This window comes from Mus musculus, chromosome 10, assembly GCF_000001635.26.
Source record: "Mus musculus strain C57BL/6J chromosome 10, GRCm38.p6 C57BL/6J".
Lineage (NCBI taxonomy): Eukaryota > Metazoa > Chordata > Mammalia > Rodentia > Muridae > Mus > Mus musculus.
The window spans coordinates 76642026-76652921 of NC_000076.6; the positions used below are offsets into that span (position 1 = coordinate 76642026).

General features: G+C 48.3%; 1 long non-coding RNA gene across 1 annotated transcript; it reads left to right on the forward strand.

The window, feature by feature from the left end:
* The first annotated feature begins 1032 nt into the window (after nucleotides 1–1032).
* Gm51774 lies at nucleotides 1033–10303 on the forward strand. Its single transcript, XR_003948911.1, has 2 exons — nucleotides 1033–1091; nucleotides 8451–10303. It is a non-coding gene; the product is annotated as a predicted gene, 51774 (long non-coding RNA).
* Nucleotides 10304–10896: the final 593 nt, after the last annotated feature.

The window sequence follows — 10896 nt, forward strand, 5'->3', positions numbered from 1 at the left end:
TTGGTCGATTCACTGGCTCACAGCCAAATGGGCACAGGGCAGGGAGGTTGGGGAGAGGGCATTGTCTTAAAAGTTGGCTTTGTCCTTCTTGTCAGCTTTGCTTTCCCGCACTTTCCCCCACCCACTCATGATGATGATTGGTTTGCCTGAGGATCACAGCAATCACAGCAATGTAGCCAAGGGACCAGGAACCAAAACCACTGACACCATGAGCCAAAAAAAAAAAGCCTATCTTCTTTCAGTTGACTTTCCTGATATTTTGCCACAGCAGCGAATACTGACTAACAGAGTGGCCGGGAGCTGAGTGACTGCCCAGGGTGACCATCAGCAGAGCTGAGCCCACGCCTGGCATTTCCTGGTCCCTGAGTAGATGGCATCTCCAGAACCTGGTTAAATGGACCAGCCTGACTCTACTCTGCCAGAGAGAGTGTGCCAACAGTGCCTGGCTTTGCAAAAGGGCCAGTGTTAGATTCTGTGGAAAGGACTGGAGCCCCAGTTGGCATTGACATCTGGCCCTCTGCCTCGCCTTTAAATTCGAAGACTCCTCCTTTCCGGCCCCTAATTCCCGATGTTTAATGTATTAGTAAGGACCCCTCCCTCCTATTTATAACCCTGAGTGAAGCAGTGTCCTCTGTGGTTGGTTTTGTTGAATCTACTCCTGACCTAATGATGACAGTCAGTGTAGTTTGTCCCCAACCTGGGCTGGGTGTGACCTCAGAGGTGGCACAGCTCCTGGCCCTGAGACACAGGCTGCCCATTTCCACATGGAAAAAATCTCCTGGCTTTTCTGTTTCCAGTGTGGGGAGTGGAGTGGCTAGAGGGGTGGAGTGGGTGGGGAATGGAGTGGGTGTTTCAGGTGGGTGGCATGTGCCAAGCAGAACAGAGCCCAGGGTTTCTTCAGTCTCCACGCACAGACACTTTTGAAGTCAGTTTGGATTCTTGTGGAAACTTCATTTCTTATTTTTTCCCTCCCGTTTCTCTGGTAACTCCCAAACAAACCCACACAGCCATGTCACCTGGCTCCCAGCTGCATTTCCCAGCAGACACCTAAGGCTGGAAAACTCAGCAGGCTGTGGGCGCCAGCAACCAGAGTGAGTACTGCCTTATCCCTTAACTCCTTCAGGATGGGTCTCTGAGCTCTGGTCTCAGGTCCCTCCTGGGAAGGTCTCCCGCAAACCCAGGCTAGGCCAGGGCTGCTTTCCCACCATGCAAAAGAGGCGCCTTCTTGCTGTAAAATTAGAAAACCCTAGAAGCCAAGACAGACCACACAGTGCATTAGTGGAACGGGGACCTCCACCCGGCCTTCCCCCCCTTATGTGGCCCCGTGGGGGCGGGGAGGTTCTGGGGGAGGCAGCTGCATGTGTTGTCTGGCTGTTCTGCAGGCCTTGGGACCTGGCAGCTTCAACCTTTTTTTTTTTTTTTCTGCTGACTTGTTCTATCTTTTTTCTTTTTTTATCTAAACAAAGAATTCCAGATTTCTATCCAGTTTTTGAACCTAGCATGCACTCTACTCTGACAGGACAGGGGCATATCATGCCTCAGAGCACGGATTGTCAGGCTTCCCACACAGAGGGCAAGGCCCTACTCAGCACAGCTGGGTGGACAGGCGAGTGATATGAAGATTGCTGTTGCAGGCACTGCCGCCGGCCTCAGGGACAGACTCAACTCTGTGGCCTTCGACGGCGAGAATTCCTGTAGCTTTGGCTTCTAAGAAACCGTCTCTGTATTGTTCCTAACCTAAAGTCGAATATTAGACAGTCATGAAGATCTCCAAGGTGCCAATGCCCTGGGTTCCTGTGGTGACTTTTTCATCTGCTCTGCTGGGTGGTTTTTTGATGAATGGTTAACTGTTCTAACCTCTGTTGGAAAGATAACCAAGACTGGGGTTGTTTTATTGCCATCTAAACACTCTCATCCTAATGTGTGCCCTGCTATTCTTAGGGAGCGCATACAAAATTAATTTACAGGGCCCTGTAGCTCACAATTAAGTCTGGGGGAGAGAGTTTCAGACGAAATAGTTATTTGGAAAGATGTCCCTAAATCTCCCATCCCAGAACCCTTTCAAATACATCTGGACTAGAAATTCCCCACCCTCTTAAAAAATGTACTCAGGACAGAAGCCAGGGAAAGCTGGGCCCTGGCCCAGAGAGTCCAGCCTTTGTACAAATGATACACTAGGCAGGGCCAGCTGAGGGATGTCTGCCGCTGGCCCAGGAGATACAGTCAGGGTCTTGGTGGTGGTGAGACCCCAGATCGCTGCATCTGTATAGAGGCGGTAGCACTGGGAGAACCCAGGACTCTTCCTGGGCCAGCAGCCCTTGCTTGTGGTTCCTTCTCCTTCCAGTCTGCTGGGTTCCACTCCTGTGGCATCTCCCACTAGTCACATACCTTAGGGTGAATCCCTTTTCATCAGCCTGTGAAGGAATACAGATGAGAGATCCCTCTAGTCCCAGACAGGCACCTCCTCAGTTCCAAGTTGAGCATAGGCATCGAGCCACTGGGGCAGAGTCTTCCTCCAAAAGTATAAGAGAAGGAAAAATCATGTGACTTGAATTAAAAAAAAAAGATGCTGTCCAATAGGAAGAGATGAGGCATTATATCAGCTCTTAGAGAAGCAGGTGTTAACCCAGACTAGGTATGTCTGGGAAAGTTAGGGAGCAAGGAGCCACAGGGGCACAAGGGATGGGGACTGAACTCAGGAGCAGAAATGGTTCCAACAGACAGGTAGGAGTTCTTGAGCAAAATTGGCCCTCTGTGGGTCCTGTGGCCCATGAGAGTAGGATCCATGTTTGTCATGGAGAGACTGTTGTGACCATGGGGGTCAGGGCTGAGAACTGCTGATCAGCCTTGTTGACACTCATTGATCTCTAGTGGGGTTCATGTCTCCTCTAGAGTCCTGGAATTAGATTCCCATGATTCTCAAAGGGCCCTGAGAAGGGCATAGTGGGTGAGCTACTGCCATAATTCAAAGGACATGATTTTCTGAGGGGAATTCACCCTTGTTCACCCCACCTGACCAGGATGATGTCAGCAATGTGGCCAACCAGTGCATTTAAGATCCATAGCAATCTGGACAGAGGTAAGAGAAATTTCAGAACTGGACACACAAAAATGAGTGTTTTTTTCATTGCTGAGGTGACAGATGATCTCTGAGAGTCATTCCAGTCAGAACAGGAGAGAGGGCATTTGCCAAGTCAGTAGCCAAATGCTCTGGGGCCTAAGCTCTTGTGGTGGATGTACTCAGAACTGGATCTGAGGAAAGCTATGGTCTCACCCTAGATCTGTTCAGTTGCCCTGAGTAACTGTACAGAGTGAGTCAGTGCTTCCATAATGGAGGAGGAGGCCATGTTGGAGGAGGCAGCCATGATGGGTCTCAGAGTGTCAGAGTCTGATGTGTGTCTAGTAAACCTCAAGTGTCTGAGCCTTCCCTCCCAGCCCACAGGCCCCAGCAGGGAGGGTGGGAAAGGCTGGAGTAATTTCCTTCCTGTCTATCAGTCTGCTCATGTGACACAGATGAGGGTGCAGGTAAAGTACTTTCATACTGTTTGTGGGTCTAATTCTGCTCCATGGAGCTCACTCTTTTCTCCTTTCCATGTGTAAGCCATAATTTCCCAAGACCTGTTGAATCCTTTTGTTTGTTTGGTCCTCATTTTGGGGGGGGGCGGGGAAGTCAGTTTCAGAACTGTTAGTATGAATCAGTACCAGAAAGTCACCCAGAGCTTTCTGATCCACAGAGGGACTCAGGGGACTCACCCCACAATGCCACCCCTGTACACTGGTGAGGGATGATGGCATTGCTATCCAGAGGTCAGTGGTAGAACCTTCTGTGGGCCAAGGCAAGAGGAAGAAATCAACCACAGAATCTGTAACACGTTGAGGCTCCCAAACGAGGAGACATAATAGAGGCATATGCAGGCAGCTCGTAGGTGCCAGGGCCAGGTTGTGGTTGCTTTTGTGGTTGGTGAATCCACAGAACAGCCCAAGGCACCCATTCCCAGGGAATAACAAAAGGACTTGTCTTAGTGAGAGTTTCTATTCTTGAACAAACATCATGACCAAGAAGCAAGTTGGGGAGGAAAGGGTTTATTCGGCTTACACTTCCATGCTGCTGTTCATCCCCAAAGGAAGTCAGGACTGGAACTCAAGCAGGTCAGGAAACAGAAGCTGATGCAGAGGCCATGGAGGGATGTTTCTTACTGGCTTGCTTACCCTGGCTTGCTCAGCTTGCTTTCTTATAGAATCCAAGACTACCAGCCCAGAGATGGTACCACCTACAAGGGGCCCTCTCCCTTTGATCACTAGTTGAGAAAGTGCCGCACAGCTGGATCTCATGGAGGCACTTCTTCAACTGAAGCTCCTTTCTCTGTGATAACTCCAGTTGGTGTCAAGTTGACACAAAACCAGCCAGTACAGGACTCATGAAACAGCTGCCCAAGAAGTGTGGGAATACAGAGGCGAGGCAAGTTATAGGATGGCAGAAGGGTAGGGAACGAGTCTTCATGGCCCTACTTAGAGCAGTTCTTAGTGATTGTCCTACGAATATGTAATAGCCGAACGAAGTAATTGTTGGAAAGTTCAAAGGGCCTATAGATGCCTGTGTGTAGGGAGATGATTGTAGCTTGGGATATAGGTTTATAACCATTAAAAATGGCACATTAAATTGAACCACCATGCCAAGACTAGCTCAGTGATGGTGAGGGATACTTTTTGGGAAAATGAATAAGGATTCTCTCCCAGTCTAATTTAACTCAACATGGCTTTGAGAACTCAGGTAAGCCTAGAATCTTCACACTTCTGAACCGGAAGCATATTTTCTTGCTAATCCAGGTGTCTGGAATATAGCTGGTGTACTGCTAACATTCTGAGGGGAAGGCAAGCTTGCCCTTAATTTGGGGGTGGGGGGTAGGTAACAGGGCTGCCAAGGTAGACCAGAGAGTCTACAGATTGTCATGTGGTTCAATAAAAGATCAAATGCCTTTTCTATTGAACATGTGCTTAGATCTTTCTTGTCCATGGATCCTTCAAGCCCACTGAATTCTTCACCCTCTAGATTCTTCATCCCCCTTGGATCCTGTATCCCCTCCAGATCCTCATCCTACTAGACCCTTCATGCCCACTGGATCCTTTATGCCTATTGGATCCTTCATGCCTGTTGGATTCTTCATGCCCACTGAATTCTCCATCCTTCGATCTTCCAGCCCCTCTGATCCATCTCTACTGTGAATCCTTCATCCTCACTGTGAGTTCTTGAGATACAGATCTCTAGAAGCTGTGCCTCTGTGTTTACAATCCCACATTAATGAGGGACACCCCACCCCACCCCCAGGCCGGGAACAGAGGTTGTGGCTCACAGTAGGTCAAGATGGCTGAGGGACAGGATCTGGGAGGTGCAGAGGAGGGCAGTCGTTAGCACCCTCAAGCTAGTGAGCTCAGAAGTCCAGATAAAGGAGAAATGGAAACAAAGCCACCCAAGTCCCCAGACATTTAGCCAATTAAAGGGCCTGTTGGAGATATTTAGCTAAACCATAGTAGAAACAAAGCTGATAAACAAGCAGAGGAAGTAAATCAAATGTATGGTATACTGCCTAGTCGCTTCTCATTCATCAACAGACCACACACATGGAAATGGTCCTTTGCTCTGCAAGCTTACTGTACAAATCCATCCATGGATACATTTCTAAGTCTGTATCTCCACCACTTAATGTAACCATGTAGCTAAGTATCGATTTCTTCTTCCTCTTCCTCCTCCTCTTCCCCCTCATTTGATATTTCTGAGATAGGGTCTCTTGTAGCCCAGGCTGGCCTTGAACTCAATAGAGACCAGCCTGCTTCTGTTGCTCCAATACAAGGATTATGGTGTCTGCTGCCATACCTGGTACAAGAATTACCTTTTATGGTTTGCCTGCAGACTCCATCCCCCTTCTCTATTTTACTGTCTTCAAAAGAAGAAAATATCGGTAATCCTTACTAATGGCTACAATTTGCAGGAGACCTGCTGAAGCCAAGTCATGGTGAACACGCAAACACCAGGACTGGGATTTTTTTTCTACATGCACAAATAAAAGGAAGATAGGTAGATTTAATCTCAAATATATCTATACTCATTAAATAGATTAAACATTTTAACACTCTAGTGTGTGTGTGTGTGTGTGTGTGTGTGTGTGTGTGTGTGTGTGTGTGTATGGGGTGGGGTGCATGCATGCCTGCACATATGTGTAGGTCAGAGGGCAACTTGCAGGACGGGTTTTTTTTTTTTTTACCATGCAGATCCTAGGGATCCACACAGATTCACATTCAAAGCATTTTAAATATTTATATGTATGAGTGTTTTGCTTGAATATGTGTGTGTGCACCATATACTTGTCTGGTGCTGTGGAACTGATATTACAGGCCACTGAGTCAACATGTGGGTGCTGAAAGCGGGACATGGGTCCACTCCATTAAGTGCTTTTGACCATTACGTCGCTAGTCTCTTCAAAGCAGTCTTGACATGTTTGCAGTTTTACAGTGTGGGCATGAGAAAGATGCTCTCGGGCCTGGCATGAGCCTAGGTGGAGATACTCTGCTTACACGGATGCTTTCTGCCAGTGGGTTTTCCCATCTCCATTCATGATCCCATGTTCTATGTCCAAAAAGTACCTCTCACCATCGTTACCCACCCGACTCAAGACCTGGAGTGGATTTCTGCTAAGGTCTCTTCTCAGCTCCGGGATGCTGCACAACAAGCTTGATGAACACCTATTTCAAATGGATTGAGTCACACCAACTTCCCACACTCCTTCCCACTCTTTGAGTCAGAAGTCGGCTTTCCACAGAAGGTTCCCGAAGGACCCAGGCTGTCCAGTGTGACTCACTGTGGTCACCCTGTGACCCACTTTCCACTGTGAGCTTTGGCACAGTGGATTCCCAGGGCACTCCTCTGTCACCACCGCCACTGCCTCCTCATGAGAATCGAGGCTCAGTGGAGCGAGCCGGTGTGGACAATGTTGAATTTGGCCACTATGCCTTTGGGCGTGGATGGAGGGGTTAGTGGGAGAGGCAGGCCCTTCGGTTCCCCAGGGCTCGCTGGATCACTCCCATCCGGGCTAAGGTTGCTTCTGCAAGTTGAGCATCTGGGAAGAGGGGTGCTGCGGGTGAGCGACTCATCCTAAGGCTGAGAATGCATCGGGTGAGTCCAGAACTGGAGCCAAATTGCCTGCCTCTGAGCTGGTGGCTTGCCACCCGAAAGGTTAAGCATTTTCCTTTACAAGACCATTTTGAAAATCCTTAAATGGGTAGTGTTTTTAGCAGTGTTTTTGCCCCTGGCTCCTTTAACATGTAGGGATTAGGTGAGGAGCTCTGGCTACTCAGAGACTGACTTCACCATGCTGCTGAAGTCAATGGTGCTCCCAGCAGTGAAGGGTTTGACTTTACCATTGAGCACAATTAAGTGCTCCCTCTACGCAGAAATACACAAGGGAGAAAGTACCGGACATAGGACTCTGCTAAGCAAGGGTCGTGGGTGATGACATTCTGTTTATTGTCATGTGGTTACCTATGAGCTGCTAAAAAACAAACAAACAAAACAAAAAAACCCCCAAAACTAAGAGAAACAAGCACGTCCCCATAGATGCGAGGATGGGTGCCCAGGTGGGGATGCTGTCCTGTATCCTTGCTTGCAACTTTCCATTCCACGGTGACAATGAGGCAGAGAGGTGAGGGATGGGTCCTTTCTGCATAGCTCTGGGTTAGATTATTATGGGCTGTGCCAGTCAGGAGATCAGACTCTGCTATGAGTTCATCCTGTTTGGACCAAAAGCACGTTTTTTTAAGTTTCTGAAAATTTTTACTTTGACACTGATGACGTGCAGCTTTTGTGGGCGTCTATGGACACAACAAGGCCATATCCATCTCTCACATGCCAGACAACCTCAAAATCGACCTGCAGCAGAGATGCAAGTCTTTTTGTGGTATCTCCTAGGTACTGGGCATCTGTCAGACTGTGATGGGGGCTCAGGCCTGCTCCTGCCTCCATCAGAAACGTTTGAAGCCTGGCTTTCCCCAGTCACAGACATGTACTTCTTAAAGGGAGTTGTGATCGTAGCCAACAGTGTTCCATTAGTGTCCCTGCTATGTGTCAGGTGCCCAGGGTGAGAAATGTGACCTGGATAAAGGGGTCCATGACAGTGTCAGTCCCCGAGGGTGCTGAGCAGCCTTGGGAACTAGATCTTTGAGGACAGACCTCTAGACACAGTGAGGTCCAGGAGCACAGGCTGCCTCTGATGGAATGTGCTCCATGGTATGTGTGTGTGTGGGGTTAGTGCCGGGCTGTATCCATAAGGGGCCATGTTGTACCTCTTCATGCAGGACCATCTGGACTTCGCATAATGTACCTTTGAATAGAGTTCATCTGGTTAAAATACTGACCAGCGATGTCTCCAGTCCTTACCTTGTGCCACCCTTTCCAACAGGCAGGTGGGCCCTGCCCCACCAAGACATACATCTTTGGGCATCATCAGACAATCAGAAAGCAGAATGAAGCAATGACTGGGCACATCAATGTGGATTCCCCAAGAACTTCAGCGTGTTCTCTGCACGGCCCAAATTGTTTATATGATCCTGGCAACGGGACAGGCAAAGCCGAATGTGGACCCCACCTGAGCACCCGTGGGGAATGTGTCCATTATGGTCAGCTGCAGCACAGCCCCTCTCAACTGCTTCCTTCAAGCCCCCTCTGACTCTGGCTGCATTTGAGAGAACCCGGACCGCTCTGATCACTTTAAGTGTTCCCATCTGTGTGGTCAAACCGGGATGAATTCTAACCATAAATGGCAACGTTCAGAAGGGGCCACAGGCAACACCAAATGATGAACAGCAGGGAAGGAACACGGCCAGCAGGGACTCTCTGGGCTGTTAGATCAGGCAGGAGGACCCTGTTAGGAAACTCTATGGTAACAGCCCCAGCCGTGACTCCCTCCTGGCTTCTTAGCCTGTGCTCTCTAGCCAAGGTGGTCTGTGAAGAGTCTCAACTGCTGAAGAGGAAGTCTCCATTTTAGCCTCCTCAGAGTCAGTTAAAAATTAATGGAAAAGGATTTTCTTTTCAAACTTAGGGCTGACTAATGCTGGCAGGAAGTCGTTCCCAGGCTGATGCAGGCATGGCGTGCAGGACATGTAGTGCATACCACAGACCATCGGTACCCACAGACTCGGTTAGCTTAATAAAAACCAGGCACCAGAGATAAGTATTTAGAGATTTTTTTAAGTTTTGAATCTATTCCTAGTGAGTTCCGTTTTGAGTTTAAGATGGCTTTTTTTCTTCCTTTCTTCCTTCCTTTCTTCCTTTTTTTCTTTCTTTTTTTTTCTTTGCCACCATGGCACTGAACAGTCATGATATTGTCATAAAAAAGAAGCCAAGAAGAAGTGTCACAAGAAGAAAAAAAAATATCATCAGATACAGAAGGAGCACTGGGATTTTGTGGGGAGAATGTACCTGACTCCTGGTGGGATCACAAGGGTTTCTGGCATCTGTAGTTAGATGCCTGTGGAATGTAGATGGTTAGGCACACTAATGGTCCCAGCCCATCATCCCTGACATTGGGCTGTCATATCCTGGTGATCTCCATCACCGAGAAGCCTCAGTCATCAGGCCCTTCTGAGAATCAAGATGGAGCCACCCCTACCTCCACACCCACAGACAGAAGATCTCAACATCTGGAATCTAGTGTCCAACCCCAGTTCCAGCTGTGACTCCCTCCTGGTTGTATGAGCCACAGTGAGATGCCTTTCCACACTCAAGAGTATCCAAAAATCAACGACCCACAAAGCCAAGTACCAACGAGTCATGGAGTAACAGGGACATACAGGAGCTTGGAGAACTGTCAACTTTATAAAATTATGTTTCTGCCTACCTGCTAACCCACCCACCCCTTCTACTTCCAAGTGTTTCCTTAAGAAAATGAAAAATGCCACTGACGGTTGATGCAAGGACATTCACAGCCACACCCATCACCTTCAAGCAGGGGGTAGGACCGTAAGTCCTGCATGTGAGCAACAGGAACCTGTTGAGTTGACACAGGTTTCCTACTTGCAGCACAGAGGGAGGAAGCCAGGCAGGGAATAGATAGGCAGGGGTCTAGTTCTGGGAGCATCTGGAACTAGCAAGATCAGTCTCACAGGCCAGGAGCTGGTGAGTGTTGCTGAGAAGGTACAGGGTGACCCTCCTAGCGAAGAATCTCACCCAAGAGACAGATTCCATGACTTGACTGTGCTATGCTCACAGTGTGTGTATTTGTTTAAAGTCATTAAAGTGCGCGATCAAAATGTACACTCTTCCCGTCTTCTTTTTCTTCTTCTTCTTCTCTTCCTCCTCCTCTTCTTCTTCCTCCCCCTCACTCCTCCCCCCTCCCCTCCCCCTCCTTCTTCCTCTTCCTCTTCTTCTTCTTCTTCTTCTTCTTCCTCCTCCTCCTCCTCCTCCTCCTCTTCCTCCTCCTCCTCCTCCTCCTCTTCTTCTTCTTCTTCTTCTTCTTCTTCTTCTTCTTCTTCTTCTTCTTCTTCTTCTAGATGACATTTTATTCCAGTATGTCAGGTGCTTGAGAACTTCATTCCTATTACCATCTCCTGTCTCCCACCCCAAACAATGCTTCTTCTGTTTGCCATATGTGTATGCCATGTAGTCATATGTATGCCATGTAGTCATATATGTATGTCATGTACATATACATGCCCCAAGAGAACTAATTATAAAAGTTTATAAGAGATACCAGCTACATGGATCCTGAATGGCATTAGGTAGGTTCTGTATTATCCAGAATGAAATGTTTCAGAGCCCTGTATCCTCATGACATTGTAGGCCAGACTGCCCTGGGATTCACAATTCACCTGCCTCAGATGCTCAAGTGTCAGGGCTCACAGGTGTGT